Source organism: Mobula birostris, chromosome 14 (assembly GCF_030028105.1).
Source record: "Mobula birostris isolate sMobBir1 chromosome 14, sMobBir1.hap1, whole genome shotgun sequence".
NCBI classification, from domain to species: domain Eukaryota; kingdom Metazoa; phylum Chordata; class Chondrichthyes; order Myliobatiformes; family Myliobatidae; genus Mobula; species Mobula birostris.
In genome coordinates, this window is record NC_092383.1 from 24,552,886 (window position 1) to 24,570,030 (window position 17,145).

At 38.2% G+C, this 17,145-nt stretch overlaps 1 protein-coding gene across 7 annotated transcripts in view; it reads left to right on the top strand.

The window, feature by feature from the left end:
* The window catches only part of mef2aa (myocyte enhancer factor 2aa), a 192,326-nt gene that overhangs the window by 40,869 nt on the left and 134,312 nt on the right, over window positions 1-17,145 (top strand). The window lies entirely within an intron of this gene.

Below are 17,145 nucleotides of genomic sequence, written 5' to 3' on the forward strand. Positions count from 1 at the left end.
GTTTGATTTTACTTTAAATCAGATGGTTCACTTTTAGTCAGTGATTCCAATAATGGTAAATCTATATAGATTTCCACACAGCTGAATGCAATTACTTAAAATTTGCAGTCTGAAGTTGGCACCTTGAATCTCTGTAGTCTTTCTAGAGGAAACACTTCCACAGTGCTGAGGATAGGGAACTCCCAAGACCAAGTGAATTTGACAATTGTAAATTTGGAGGGGAATATGCAATTGGTGGTACTCCTATATGCAGAAGAGATTTCCCACCTGAAAGCCTTACTGTGACATTCATTTAGAGAACTGGTAGATGTAGGCTTGGACTGGCAACTTATCCTCGAAGTTTACTTGCATCCACAGGTAGCTGGATCTTGTGGGCTTGGGTCACGTTGTGAGGCTGTTGTCATTAACTGTTCAATAGGAATGGTGTACCTGAGATGTTAATTGCTCGAAGTTGCAGTTTTTAGCCTAAAAGTCTTTGAATTCCCTTTAAATAGATATTGAAAATTGAATTTATTTATATAAAATAAGATCTGACAAGGGGCTGTGAATTGTAACAATATGGTATGACATTTGTTTGAGTAATTTTTTTAAATCTTAAACATTGTCTTTGAAATGAAATGCCGTTTTTGTGTAATAGAAATATTGGCAAATACATTGGTTTATTTTACATTTCAAAGGTTCAAAAGCTCATTTTATTGTCAAAGTATGCATGCAAGATACAACTCTGATATTTGTCTTCCCCCAAATAGCCATGAAATACAGAAAGACCAAGGGAGTTACAATCACAATCTAATATTTGTAATATATTTGCCAATTCAATACATTGATGTATTATCATTTGTATTGAATAATTTGCACTTCAAATATTAATTTATGTGGCTAAATCCTTCATATTGACATGGTTAATTTTCAATTAATATATATGTAAAGATTAATACAAAAATAAATATATTTGGTGTGTTATTACATTAAGTCTGTAGAGTAGACATATGATCTTCTCTCATTTGTACCATGGAAAAATACTGCTAGATCCAGCAGTAGTACTCTTGGCACTGGAAGTGCTATTGGCTGTTGTACTTACTCTTGACATTTAGTTGATCCTGCTGGAAAGACTGCCTTGTCGTCTTTTGACTATTGTATCCGTGGTTACTAACGCATGACAATTAGCTTGATCTTTGGGTAGGGGCAAAGGTTAGTCATGCAAGTTGTGCTTAGCAGAGTACAAGGAGCGAAACTGAGACAATAGCAATGGAATTTACAAGATAAAGTTTTGTTTCCCTCGCTTTTGTATTTACTAGTAAAACAATTGTTGCATTTCTTTTGTGAAATGCAATTGTGGACAGATTAAGAATAAGGACCTGACACTTGAATGGAAATATTTGCTGATTGGATTTCAGTGTTCAGTAATTATGTTGTTAGCTTTTAACTGCAATATTCCCCTGAACACTTCTGCATGCCAAAAGGAAAAAAAAGGTCAAGTACAGTTAATGGAAGCTGGTCCTGGTGAAAATGTAGTGACCTCACAGACGACTTGCACCCATTATTTTAGTTTTGTTTTACATGGCATCAGGAAAAATCAAATTAAATCAAATCCTTCATCTCCATTTTAGCATTTTATTTGTGCTAATTATTTCATTACTATTTAGAGATGGGTAATGAGTGCATTTTAGTAGGAGTCCTGCTGAAGGGTTTCAAACTCAAAATGTCGGCTGTACTCTTTTCCACAGATGCTGCCTGGCCTGCTGAGTTCCTCCAGCATTTTGCGTGTGTTGAGTGCATTTTAAGGGCTTTTTTGAGCAGGATGTTTGCTTGCTTCTGCCAATAGTGATATAAATGGGTAATATGACTCTGATTTTCTGTTTGCTTAGATTCACAAATACTATTGGGACGATGTAAGTGCGTGCTGGAGTAGAGTTTCCACTTTGGCCACATTCAGCAATTCCGTTCGCCCCATTGAATCATGCTGAGAGTGAAATCTGCCCCCCCACCCCACCCCCATGAAGAGAATTCCTGCTAGATTAAGAGAAGCAGCATTTTGGTCTTTGATTAATACAGCTAAAATAGGCTAACCACAAAATAACATCAATTTTCACCTGCCAGGAGTAACCTGATTTTTAAGATAATAGAACTCATTTTTCAAAAATGGTGCCTTTCTTTTTCTTGCACCCATGTTAATGCTTTTAACCTGTTGGAGCTCTTGTACGTAAGACAATCGCGGGGACACGGTCTGCTTTATGATGGAACTTCTTTCTAGTCCAATATTCTCAAAGCTAACACACAATATTCCAGAAAGTTGAGTTTCAAATTCCTCCTGACATAATGTAATTTTCCCTCAAGATCTATCTGCTCTAAACTCATTTTTGTATTATTTTCTCTCCAAACTTTTCTCCAACTTCTGGTACATTCATTATCATTGAAAATTTAATTAAATTCTGTGACTGATTTAGTTTCAGCCACTGCTTGGAAAGTATTTCCTTGCCTGATAACCTTTCAGCTGAAATGAGCAAATTCTGTAATGTCTCTCTTAAGCTTTTGGTGCTGATGTGTGTATATATTTTTAAGTATATTCAGGCCTGCTTACTTATAAATTAAATGCATTAAATTATACATTTTCAACAAAAGGTAACAAAGTGCTCAGTATTACTGGCATTAATTGATGGTAATTAAGTATCCAAAGTTTCTGATTCATATTTAATTTGCAGTTGAACATAAGCCTTATTCTGTTGTTGGAGTAAGCAGTGGTAACTCGAACTTGTGTTGTTTTGGGATGTGGTTTCATCCACGTTGCACCTGCGTCTGCATGCAAACCAGTTCTGCAGCTGGAAAAATGTACCATTTGGATTTAAGTAAATTTCTTGCATTGCAGCATGCCTAATTCTCCTGATCTATTGTCTCCCTCAATCAAGTTCTGGTTGAAATCAATCTCTTCCACCACACTCTGAGATGAATGTATCTATCCTCAACCTGCAAAATAGTTGCAATGGGGTTTTCTGGTGCGGGAGGAAACCAGTCTTCTATTTATTGCTAATTTTTTGAATGCTAGAGAAAAAAAAATCCTCACCGTGATCAGGTCAGAATCAGGTTTATTATCACCAGCATGTGTCACGAAATTTATAAACATTGCAGTAGCAGTTCAATACAATACATGATAATATAGAAAGAAAAAAAAGTAAATCAATTACAATAAGAATATACATGTATATTGAATGACTAAAAATAGTGCAAAAGCAGAAATAATATATTTTTAAAAAGTGAGGTAGTGTTCATAGGTTCAATGTCCATTTAGGAATCGTATGATAGGTGGGAAGAAGCTGTTCCTGAACTGCTGAATGTGTGCCTTCAGCATTTTCTGTAAATTTTCAATACAGCATTCTAATGTGCAAATAAATCTGATTTGTGCCCACTAACACTTGATTAAATTCATGAGCACCTAAGTCAATCTATTTGGAATTTAACATGCAAAAGGGAGGACGACTTTAGGTCGAATATCAGGAATAATCTGATGCGATGCTCATAGGAGAAAGCCATAAGTCCAGCATTGGGGTTGTGGTATCTGGGTTAGTGCTGAAGTTCTTGCAAATACAAATCAATTTGCAAGAAACTAAATGATAACAAAATTGCTTCAGGGGCTGGTGATGGTGAACCAACATTTGACTACTTTTTAACTTTATTGAATTTCTTGATTTGTTGGGTTGGCCACTTCTTAAGCCTACATTGCCAATGCTGTAGGAATATAATTCCTCACTTTTCCAGTAATATGTTGAAGGATCATAAGTTTACTATAAAAATTCATTGTTATTTTATAGTATTTGACATAGCATTAAGGGTGACTGTTCTAGAGCTGCTGCTACTGCACAGTGACCCAAATTCCAGTCCTTTCTTCTGGCACTATCAGTGTCAGTATAGATTTCCTCGCACACTCCAAAGATTGTGCAGTTGGTAGGTCAGTTGGTCCTCATAAATTGACCTTGGTGTGCAGATGAGTAACAGCATTTGGAGGGAAAAGTTTTGGAAGGATTAAATAAATTGAGGTAGGACTGGTGTTTTCGATACACTGGGCCAAAGGACCTGTGTTGTCTCTCTCCTGTATAACTCCATAACTTCATACGCTGATCCTGTTTAGGCTGCCATTTTCAGCTGCTACCTTACTTTAAGATTTTGCAGTGTGGAAGTTCTGTTTGGTAGGTCCAGATATTTGGGCGCCTAAGTAGCATCTGTAGAATACAGTCTTAGAAATTATGGTACAAATGCTTCGTTAGGGATTCAAATATAAAAGCATGACTGTCCAATTCCAGCAGCTGCTGATACCTCTAATGTGTGAAAACCACATTGAATATTAACTGGGTTACAGGATTGTCTCTTGCACAGAAAACAACCACTGGAAGTATGTGGATTAAATAGTTTGTGATATCATTCAGCACATTACACTGATATGACACAGATGCCATGTAGGAGCTTAACATTTTAATTAAAACCTTGTCTTAAGCATGCAGAGACAAACACATATCCAGGATCAGGAAAGAACCAGCGTTATTCAAATGAATCCTTCCTTTTAAAAAAAGGTTACTTCAAATGCTAATTGCAATATTTGTGTTTTATAGTGGTTTCAAGATACAAAATTCTGTTGGGAGTGACTGGCGCTGCATTCTGTGTATTCAGGAAATAGGAATACCCAGAAAGCGGCACCTTGGCATGGAAGAATGTGAGAAATCTAAGTGATTGTGTTAGAGAAACTTCACTGAACCCTGTCACCTGCTGTTGCCCTTGTGCAAGGAAAAGCCATGACAGCAGTATGAGCTTCCATTATGACACTGCTGTGAGGCTCTCATGATACTCTGACATTTAGTGGCTATTGGTTGTGCGACGTAGGTGCCTGTGATGTCAGCCATCAATCACTGCATTGTGGAGACTTCTGCAAGTGTATAAGTTAAGTTGGCCACTAGTTCAACGCTGGAAAAATTGGGCTGTGTTCTCTTTGCAAAGCCCTATGGCCAATTGGTGCATGACTCCTCCAATCTGCTTGGCACTGAACACAGACTTTCTGGCAACCTTCCCACTGCATCAAATGTTTCATTGTCCTTGTTTTTTTTTCCCCCTGCAGCTCGTTCCTATAAGGTCCTACAGAGAGCTGTAGGCCGTATGCACCCAGTGTCTCATTGCTTGCAAGTCCTTTTTTTTATAATGTATTTAATTTACAGGATCACAAATGTGAAATTCAATGATAGTGTATCTTCTTCCTTATTTTGATATTGATGTTTCTGTCATGCTTGGTGATGCACTATCAATAACTCCAAAAGACTGGACGTAGAGTAAGTACTGAAAGGCTTTAATTAGCAGTAAGTGGTCCATGTCCCTGCTGAGTATCTGCCCTGGACTGAGGGAGGAGCAGTGGGACAATCGCCTTTATTCAGGGGTCTGTGGGAGAAGCCACAGGAGCAGTCAGCAGAGGGGCGTGTCCAGGCATGTCCAGACTGGTAACCCAGTTACTATAGATATATATAGATATAGATATATATATATATATATATATACCACACTTGGCTATGTCTTTGCTCCTTTACCATTTCAGCTACCCCAAGAAAAAGGAAAGATGAGGGTGGGGTTGGTGGCTGACATGAGAGGTTCTCTAATATTGTCTTGTGGTTACAAACTGGAACTGCATATGAGGAGCTGTGATATAGAAAAGGAGGTTTATCTGTATAGTAAATAAGCAGAAAGTATTTTGAATAATTAACTGGTGAGGCCAGCATTGGTGGACAGAGCTGCCTAACCTGCTGAGCATTTTCAGTATTTTCTGTTTTATTTCAGTTTCTATTATTGTTAGTTTGCTTTTTAGCAATGAGGTTACTACCAATTTTGAAATTTTCACCCCTGCTCTTGGCCACCTCTGAAGTGTGGCAGAAAGATCATATTCTCCTTGGGTGATACAAAGGGATATAGAAAAATACAGCAGAGGAACAGGCCCTACAGAGCACAATGTCTGCACCAAGCCTGATTAAACTAATTCCATCTGCCTGGTCCATATCCCTCTACTTCCTGCCTGTTCATATCTTTCCGATTCATGTCTGCTTCCATTTAGTTCCTGTTACATCCAGTTGTCGTCTATGTGCCGGAAGCGTGTCAGTGGCCAAAGTGCAATGTGCTTAAATGTTGTGGTACTCTGTCTTGCAGCTGACTCTGTGCAGAATCTGAGAGATGTGGGTGTGAAGCTTGCAGTAGTAGCATGTTATGACAGGTTATTGGTGAAATGATGCGGGTCTGTGGAACTGAGCGGTGCCTCAGCCATTTAGTAATTTTAGGCTTTTGAGGAAACAAGCTCTTAAATTTTCCAAACTAATTTGAGGTCACTGGACCTTTTCAGGCAGTTTCCTGGCACTGATCTCTAGGTCTGACTGCATGTGCAGCTTTCACAGTATGCCCTCTGTCCCTCTAGGAATAGGAAACTCTCTTATACTGCCTGCTTTGAGGCTGATAGTGTGGCACCCAAAAACCTTGAGCCCTGGAGGCAGTTCCCTTCTGTGTTACATGTGTTGCATTGGCTTCGTGGTCAGCTTCTTTAATGGGATGTTAGGCAACACTTGTAGTTGAAGTACACCTCGCTAATAAACTCAGAATGTTGTCATCTGGGCAATCCTGTATTAGCACTGGATGCAGCAATCATTATAATCTGTATTTGTACCTTGTCCCTTCACAGCACGGAAGGCTATTCTACTGGGTCTATGCCAGCTTCCAGAATAACTAGCACGGTAGCGTAATGGTTGGCACAGTGCTTTACAATGCAGTGACCTGGGTTCAATTCCCCTCCACCTCCTGTAACGAGTTTGTATGTCCTCCCCATAACCAGGTGGATTTCCTCTGGGTGCTCCCGTTTCTCCCTACCGTCCAAAGAGGTTCCGTTTCGTCGGTTAGTTGGTCACTGTAAATTATCCTGTGGTTAGTTTAGGAATAAATTAGGGATTGCTGGGCAATTTGGCTTGAAGGGCGGGAAGGGCCCATTGCACGCTTTATCCCAATAAATAAATAATAAAAATTAATTAAAATCCTATTCCTCTGCTGACTTTCCTCGGATCCTATTCTCTCTGTAATTCCACCAATTTTCCCGCAGAATTCTACCATTTACGTAAATTTAAGGAACAGTTTACAGTGGCCAGCTGACCTACCAACACACATTAGTGATAGAACAAACTGGAGCACCCATGGAAACTCCTGTGGGAGAAAGTGCAAACACTACAGAGACAGGACTGGAAGACCAAGATTGAACTTTAAATCTCCAGATGTGTAAGGCACCAATTCTACGAGCTGTATCCACTGTCACCTGTAGACAGTTTAACAGGGCAGGAGTTAACCCTTCAACTCCAGCAGCCTCCACATTTATTGTATAATCCTCTGTCATTTCTGCAACCACCACCAAACAGAGTTTTACTCAATTTTTTAGTTCCCTGAGACCCTTGATCCACTTCTCAGTCACTTCTTCCATTGCCAGTTTCCCTTGCAAGTGTATGAGATATTACACAAACCATTAACTTGTCCATCCTCAATGTCCAGAGAATGTTTTTAGGGTGAAATGGTCATTTTTAAAAGAAATTTAGATGGTATAAATACACACTTAACTGAATGACAAATGATACTATTCCTGCTCTAATCAAATGAGGAAGTTTACTTGTGGGGTTAGCTTCCTTACTATAAGTATATATTTGTCTTTAAAGCAATATGTAAGCGATGTTTACCGCTAGGACATCTTTGTACACGCAAGTATTTGTAATCTTGCAGTTCATGGATAGTAAATTTTGCATACTTCAACTGTTAAATTGTCATACGTTCAAAATACAGGAAGACTTTTTTGTTTTGGAAGGAGCTTAGGAGTTGGCCATTTGCCTTCAAATGGTAACAGATAAGTTGGTACATCTCCCAGGGTGACAGATTTGTTTTTTTTTAAAAAACAGATTTGACCATGACAGATCGCGGGGATCAAATAACATTGATAAACCACAAGAGGAAACCTCAAATGGCTTATCAATATTATCTAAACATGGAGTTGTGTTACTACCTGAAAACACATTTGTGTTTTATCTAATGTATTCAGATGTACTGTAAAATTTAGTCTTTAGCAAGATTAAACCACGACCTTAGGAATAATAGTTAATTTGAAAAAGAGCAGGCACATTGTTCCTCAGCCTCTGTTCTAGTAATGGAAAGGGGTGTTTAAGTTGGCTGAACTATTAGCAACACAGGAATAGAATAAATATAGAACAATAGAAAATACAGAGTTAAATTCCTCATATTCCAGTATCTTGTCCACATGGTAAAAAAATACATTCTTAATGACTAAATGGGAAAAGGAATTAAAGAACACATACTGTAAATTACTCTTACTGCATGATAATTGAGTTGTAGTAATTCTTGCTGTTATGCAGTTTTAGAAGAACCTGATGCTTCAATGAGATTTGTGTTCCTCAGGTTATTTTTAAAAAGTGTAAGCTAACAAATGTATTTGTTTCTTGTTTGCTGCAGCATATCCAGAAATTTACATATAGATGATCATGTGCTTCCTAAATTGTTTTTGTTTGTCACATTGCAAGGATGTGCAATTTTATAAATACAGCAAATTTGTTGGAAATTTTTCCCTTAGCTTTTAACACTGTCTTAATCACTATTTATAACACTAGCCTTTTGTAGCTGGCAGTTTGTATTATATTGTACTTGAATTTGTACTTTAAAACTTTACTTCATATATTCTATTCACTGTATTTCACAGTACAGTAAATGTAATTGCATTTTGAATAGTGTTTCTCAGATGGGAAACTATTACATTCTCACTGCTGCTTTAAATGTTTTTCATACAAATTTAGGAATCCCATTAACTCTTAATTTTCAGTATCTCTAGTTACTTATCAAGGTTTTTATTTAAAAAAAATGAATGTATAGATAGCAATTTTTGGAATTCCTGTGTGTTAGGATATGGATGTTAGCCTTTTGAAAGAAAAGTGCAAGTTTCGTGATATCATTTTTGTGTTATACAGGGCAAATACAGCACACTCTCATGATATCCTGCAAGTTTCGGAAGGAATAAATGATTCTTTGAGAACACACGCAATATTTGCATGGAGAAAGATAGCCCTGAGTTCATTTCAGATTCACCCAACTATTTGAACAAGGATTTGAACTTGGATATCTGATTTGATTCTCTCCCCTATGAATTTAGGATACTGTCAGACACTTGAAATAAGTGAACACGTGTTAAAATGGGGACATGGATAAACACCAGGCAACTTGCAGTCTCATCAACTGTACAGTGGTTGCTTACAATAATGAAAACCTTTCTCTGGAATTCAGAAACCAGAAGTGTTACCAGTAAAAGCTTAATGAGAAATAACTAGTGTGGAGTTATGAATGATCCTGTAAACAACCTACTTTGTAGTACAAATATGAAGCATTGTTAGAAAGGCATTTATATTGACATGCATAAATAAATTCATTGGGAAGTTCCCACATCAAGATGACTTAAAAAAAACAGATATTCAGCACTTGCACTAATAGAAACCATAAAATGCAACATACACTCAACAGTTTTAAGGAGGTATCTACAAAAAGAGAAAGTTTTTACTTTTCATATTGAAGAAACTTAATCAGATCTTCAATCTAAGATTTAACTGTTTTCCTTTTCACAGTGGGGCCTGTTCAGACTTGTCTGTTGATCAGGAGATTGCTTATTAGCATGTACCAATAAAAAGAAGTGAGGTTCAAGCAGAGCGGCCATTGTTGGAATGGGCCAGTGTTCGTGGTCAGGCTTTGGCTCCCCAGGCTTCGGTGAGAACAGGCAGACACTAGAACTAAGCTTGAGAAATCGCAGCCAAAGGTATAACAAGTGGAGGCGGGATGGTAGTTAGTCCAGTGGACGACTACTGTAACATGTCAATTGCAGTGTACCTAATGATCGCCCTGATAACTACATTTGCAGGAGGTGCATCCAACATCAGCTCTTGACTGATGAGGTTGAGGAGCTGGAGATGGATGTACTCAGGACCATCTAGGCAGTTGAAAGCATAATCGATGAAACTTTTACTGAGGTGGTCACATCCAAAATGCAGGCTTCAGTTAGTTGAACTCAAGAGAATAAGGGAAACCAGAAGGGGACCATGAAAAGTCATTGGCAAACAGGATTAAAGAGAATCCAAGGCATTCTATACATATGCCGAGCAAAAGGATAATGAACGGAAGGGTATGTCCACTCAAGGATAATGGGGGGAATGTTAGTTTGGATGTGGGTGAAGTCCTTAATGAGTACTTTGCATCAGTATTTACCATAGAGCAGGAGGTAGAGGATAGGGAGATCAGTGCTAGGTAAAGGAGGAGGTAGTATTGGGTCTCTTACAGAGTATTAATGTGAATAAATCCCCAGGGCCTGATGGAATATACCTCAGGATATTGAAAGAGGCAGGAGAAGAGATTGCTGGGTCCTTGAGCAATATCTTCTTGTCCTCTCTAGCCACAGGTAAGGTCCTGGAGGACTGGCGAGTGGCTAATGTTGTTTCATTATTCAAGAAGGGAACTAGGGATAATTCTGCAAACTATAGGCTGATGAGCCTCGTGTCAGTGGTAGGGAAGTTACTGGAAATAATTCTTAGGGATAGGATTTATGGGCGTTTAGAAAACCATGGCCTAATTAGGGAGAGCCAACTCTCCTACCGTGTTTTCTCAGATGTGTCTTACTAACTTGGAGTTTTTTGACGAGGGTTGTTGATGAAGGTAGAGCTGTGAATGTTGTTGACATGGATTTTGCTAAGGTGTTTGACAAGGTCCCTCATGAGAAGCTCATCTGACTAAGATGCATGGGATCCTTGGTAAATTGGCTATTTGAATTTAGAACTGGCTTGCCCATAGAAGACAGAAGGTAGTGGTCAAAAGGATTTATTCTACCTGGAGCACTGTGATTGGTGGTGGTCTGCAGGGATCTCTACTGGGATCTCTGCTATTTGTGATGTCTATAAATGACTAGGATGAAAATTTAGATGGTTGGGTTGGTAAACTTGCAGATTATACAAAGATTGGAGATGTTGTGGATAGCATAAAAGAATGGCAGAGAGTACAGTGGGATAAAGATCAGTTACAGATATGGGTGGAGAAATAGCAGATGGAGCTTAACCCTGCCAAATGTGTGGATTGTTGCACCTTGGTAGGTCAAGGAGACTGCACACTGTTAAGGGCAAGATCTTTAACAGTGTTGATGAACAGAGGGTTCTTGGGGTCCAAGTTCATGGTTCTGTGAAAGTGGCTGCACAGGCTGGTGGGGTGATTAAGAGGGCATATGGCATGCTGGCCTTTGTTAATCGAGGCATTGAGTTCAAAAGTCAGGAAGTTATGTTGCGGCTTTATACTAGTCCAGTTAGGCTGAATCTGAAGTATTGCATACATTTCTGGTCGGTCCATTATAGGAAGGATGTTGAGCCTTTAGAGAGAGTGCAGAAGAGGTTTACCAGGATGTTGCCTGGATTTAAGGGCATGTGCTATAATGAAAGGGTGGACAAACTTGGGTTGTTCTCTCTGGAACAGCAGAGGCTGATGGGAGATCTGATAGGGGATTATAAGATTATAAGAGGCATAGATGGATAGAACATATCTTTTCCCAAGGGTTGAAATGTCCAATACTGGAGGACATGCATTTAACATGAGAGGAGGTAATTGCAAAGGAGACATGGAGGGCATTTTTTTTTACATAGAGAGTGGTGGTGCCTGGAGTGGTGGTGGAGGCAGAAACACTAAAGACTTTTAAGAGACAGATAGGCACATGAATGTGAAGGAAATGGAAGGATATGGACATTGTGTTGACAGAAGAAATAAGAGCCATTTGATTACTAAATCAATTGGTTCAGCACAACATTGTGGCCTAAAGTGTCTGTTTCTGTGCTTCTATGTTCTGTTTGCAGCTAGATCCAAGTGTTTTTGCATTTTCCAGTTTCATTTCACATTAAACCATTAAAACTTCAACAATGAGTACCTGCAAATGAGAAATTGTTGAATAAGAGAGCACTGGTGAGCAATAATTTAAATACAGAGAATTGTTCAGTGAAATTTTTCACTTTTCAAATGGAATATTGAAAATCCTATTGTTAATTTTGTAGACTATTGCAAATTAGGGCTGCTAATCCAGTATCAGAATTGGGTTTAATATCACTGGCATATGTAGTGAAACTTGTTGCTTTTACGGCAGCAGTAGATTGCAGTACTTAGTAAAAACTATAATGATTTTTACATTAAGTAGAGAACCGTAAAAAGACTTCATTGATAAATATTGAAGACGAAGTTTGACAGGACATTTGTACATCAAGGGAGTTGTCAAATATCGGGAGAAAGGGAAAACGACAAGAGCCCTAAGTTGGTTCAGTCGTGACGTTATTGAATAGTGGAGCAGGTCAGAGTTGTTGCTTGACCTGCTTTTGTTTTCTTAAGTTATTATCTAAAGAGTTATAGGTTGTGACCTTTCTGAACCATTTTCAGCTGTTAAGTGAGAAATGTGCATTGAGCACATTGATGATATCTTGTGTGTGAAATGGCGGTGGGGAAATTGACATTGTGCTGAGGTGAATTACCATCGTTAAGCAAATTGCCCAGTCTAGTTTCCTCAGAGAATGTAAAAAAAAATACACTTCTGTTCAAATGAAGATAGGATGATGAGGTCACATTTAAAATTGTTTACGGTCTATAAATATTAGTCAAAACTAATAATCAGGCACATTTGGGACTTTTGTAGAGCCTGGTTACACATGTTCTGGACTGTCACATGATACTCGTATTAATACCGAACTTTTATTTAATATTTTGCATCTTAAACTGCAGTATCTTAAATTTTCCAGTGAACTCTGTGAATGTGAAGGAAGCAGGAAACATAAAATCACTCGTGCCTTCTTGTTCCAACCACAAATGTACCCATATTTTTGATGTTCTGGATCTCAACTCTGGCTCTGGCTACAGATCCAACTCACATCCTGAATGAATGAGTAAACCAGATGCTAAACCATCAGGATTTCCAAACAGGAAATCCAGAATGCTAGATTATCAGGGTTGTACTTTATTTGTACTTCAAGACTGCTTCAATACCTTCTTGTTTAACTGGATCCTCAATTTCCTCACTTTCAGACCCCAGTTAGTTCAGTTTGGCAACAACATCTCCTCCACATTCACCATCTGCTCAGGTCATCACAAGGCTATGTGCTTAGCCCTCTGCTCTACTCAATTTGTATTTGTGACTGTGAGGCCAAGCACAGCTCCAATTCCATATTTAAGTTTGCTGATGACACCATTGTTAGGCAATTCAAATGTGTTGACGAATCAACATATAGGACAGAGATTGAAAATCTAGCTGAGTGGTGCTGCATGGACAACTTCTTACTCAATGTCAGTAAGACCAAGGAGTTATTATCGACTTCAAAAGGAGGAAACCCAGAGGTGCATGAGCCAGTCCTCATCAGAGGTGGAGAGGGTCACAACTTTAAATTCCACCGTATTATTATTTCAGAGGACTTGTCTTAGGCCTAGCATGGAAGTCGAATTACATAACAAGCATGACAGCGCTTCTACTTCCTTAGACATTTATGAAGATTCAACATTTCATTTGCAACATTGATCAACTTCTGTAGATACGTGGTGGAGAGTATACTAACTGTTTGCATCATGGCCTGTTATGGATACACCAATGTCCTTGAATGGAAAAGCCTACTAAAATTAGTGAACACAGCCCAGTCCACCACAGGTAAAGCTCTCCCCACCACTGAGCTCATCTACACTGAGTGCTGTCACAGGGAAGGAACATCCATCATCCAGGACACTCGTTATCCAGGTCATGATCCATTCTCGCTGCTGGCATTAGGAGGGAGGTACAGGAGCATCACGACCCACACCACCAGGCTCGGAACAGTCATTACCTCCCAAACATCAGACTCTTGAGCCAGAAGGGATAACTTCACTGAATTTCACTTGCCTCAACTGAACTGTTCCCTCAACCTATGGATTCACTTTCAAGGACTCATCATCTCGTGTTCCCGATATTTATTGCTTCTTTATTATTATTTCTTTTGTCCTTTTTGTATATGCTCAGTTTATTGTTTTTGCACATTGCTTGTTTGTCCCTCTTGTGTATGGTCTTTTATTGATTCCATTGTGTTTCTTGTATTTGCTGTGAGTGCCTGCAAGAAAATCTCAGGGCTATGTATGGTGACATATATGTACCTTGATAAATTTACTTTGAACTTTTTATTAAGAGTCAAAATTGATGTTTCACCTTTTATTGAATGACTTATTTTAAGTTAATCACGAAGAATTGAAGCCATTAAATATTTTACTATACCTCACTATTTTTGCATGACTTATTTTAACTAGAATTATTTTTTATATTATTGTAACTTAATGGCTTTTTATGTATTGCACTGTACTGCTGCTGAAGACAAGAAATCTAACTTAATTTTATTCTAGCCCTTTGATCTGCACCACTCAGCAAACCCCAGTTTAACCCCAGCCTAATCATGAGACAACTTGCAATGACCAATTAACCTACCAACTGGTAAGTCTTTGGACCGTGGGAGGAAACCGGAGTACCTGGAGGAAACCCTTGCGGTCACAGGGAGAAAGTACAGAATCCTTACAGAAAGCAGCAGGAATTGAACCCAGGTCGCTGGTACAGTACTGTGAAGTGTTGCACTAACCACTACACTACTGTGCTACCTCATGACAGATGTCAGTGATAATAAATTTGACAACATGTATAAGTGATATATCTAATTTTGATAAAATTTTGATGTGCAGAGAATGCAAGATTTTAAATATACCCTCGTTATCCCACTTTCATTTGAACAGAAAAGTTGGAACAAAAAAAATAAAACAGAAGACTGCCCTCTATCTGAATGTAATAGAATCTAATATTCAGGTTTTTCTAGTGGGAACATCACAAGTATTGACTGTTTCCAGCCTCTGACTTCATGTCCAAAAAGGTTTGTCATGGTAGTTCAGTTGCTCAAGTCCTTTCTAATTGACTTCACCATGTCTTTTCTTTTTCTTTAAAAAAATGGAAATAGTATTTATTTTATAGAAAAATAAAACATATTGCTTCATTTTACTTAATCCCAATCCAAACAATGTAATTATCTTTGATCTGAGATGTACTAGCAACAAATGTGCGGTTAAGGGCTACAATGTCAAAAGGAAATAAGCTTTATGAAAGAAAGCAAATACATTAAGGATATCACTGGCTAATTCAGCAAATAATTCCAAGTGAATTAGCAGTACAGCCTTAGAACAATTAAATTGTAAATAGATTACAGTGGATAAATAAGTGCATATCTGTTATCAGTATATCAGTTTTGTATTTTGTTTCATACATTGCCCATAATTTGCATATAGGCAAATATGCTAAGAAACAGCAAACTAATTTGCAAAAAACATACTTTGGATCAAAGTGTTAAGGTACTGCTTATTAGAGCAGGAAATTGAACTTTTTTACACATGATGGTGTGTAAAGTAATGAAAATAATGTAAATATAATTGTTTGTTCTTGAATGGATCCAGGAAGTGTGAATCTATCACAGCAGGAAATCACCTCGAGCATTTTGATTACAATTCAGAGCATCTTTTAGTGTTTTGTAGATCACTTGAAGCTTGAGAAACCAGAGGAGGTATATTTTTTTTAAAAAGTAGTTTCAAGTTGTTCAGGATTAATGTGCTTTTAGCAATAGAAAGGTTAGGATTGCCTAATCCAGAGCCTCTTGAATGATGGGATAAAACCAAAAAAGGAAAGCTTAAATCAGATGCTGAGAGTTTAACACAGCAGAAAGCCTGAAAGAATATAGAAAGCATGTGAAATTAAGGAGGAATCTAGGAAAACAAAGAGGGGATATGGAAAAATACTGGCAAGTAAGATCACCAAACCCCCAAGCTACTGATTTTCTATGTGAAGCAGATAACTACTGAAGGAGGAAGGTATTTTGGGAGCTAAAATGATGAACTTCACTTAGTGGAGAATGAAATGGGTAAAGTTCTTAACTACTGTTGTGATAGATTTCGTAAATGAGGGTGGGGTGTTAATGCTAAGGCAAGTGTGAAATATTGGACAGCTTAAACATAGTAAAAGTGGAAGTATTAATGGATTTATTATCTTTGGAAACAGACCTGAGTGAAATATATCTGAGGCTTTAAAATAGCAGGAGTGGAAACTGTGGAAGCTCTGATTTTCAATCCTGTCTGGCAAACATTGTACTGAAGGACAATGTGGATTAACTATGAAGTTGCAGCTTACTTGTATGGTGGATAGATTACTTCAATTCATTCATGGGTATTGCATACATCTTTATTTATGAAGGCACAACTTAATTAGTGGCAGCCAGCATGAATTTATTAAGTGAACACCAGAATCTGATGAGCTTAAGTATTTTCTGAGGAGATATTGTATTGGGTCAATGAAGAATGCGGGTTTCATGTTGCCTCAGTGGATTTTTTGCGGGTTTTTTTTATGTAGTCAGGTCAAAAGTGTAAAGGTCCATTTGATCAAGAAGGTGGTAGCAAATTGGATCCAAACTTAGCTCAATGGCTGAAAGCAAAGGACAGTAGTTGAAGGGTGCTTTGTGAATGGAAAACTGCTTCTAATGGGGTTTAATTGAGTAGGTATGAGTAACTCAGTCATAGTATTAGTAACTTGCAAATAAATGTAAGGATTGTAACAACAAAGTTGGAGGTAATACACAAACTGGCAATGCGGATGATGCAACAGGAGGGACTGCGGAATCTCATACTGCAGGGGGAGGGTGTATACGTTTTGAAGGCCAGGGCAGTCAACCAGTGAGGTCATGCAATTGGGAAGAGGAAACAAGGCAAAGGAATAGCCAAGATGTTGAGTAGAAGCCTGGAACAGAAATGCCTATTCAATGATCATTAAAGATAGGACAGGTGAATGCAGTTAAAAGAGCAAATAGTGACTATCTTTTATTAGCTCAGGCATAAAGCACATCAGTAGGGAAATTATATTGAAAGTATATACATCAGCTAGGCCACAGCTTGAGTGCTGAGTGTCATTCTGTTTTCATTACAGGAAATGTATCTGCTGTGGAAATTTTCAGGTATGGGAAGGTGTACAACTGAAGAAAAATTGGTTAAGCTAAGATT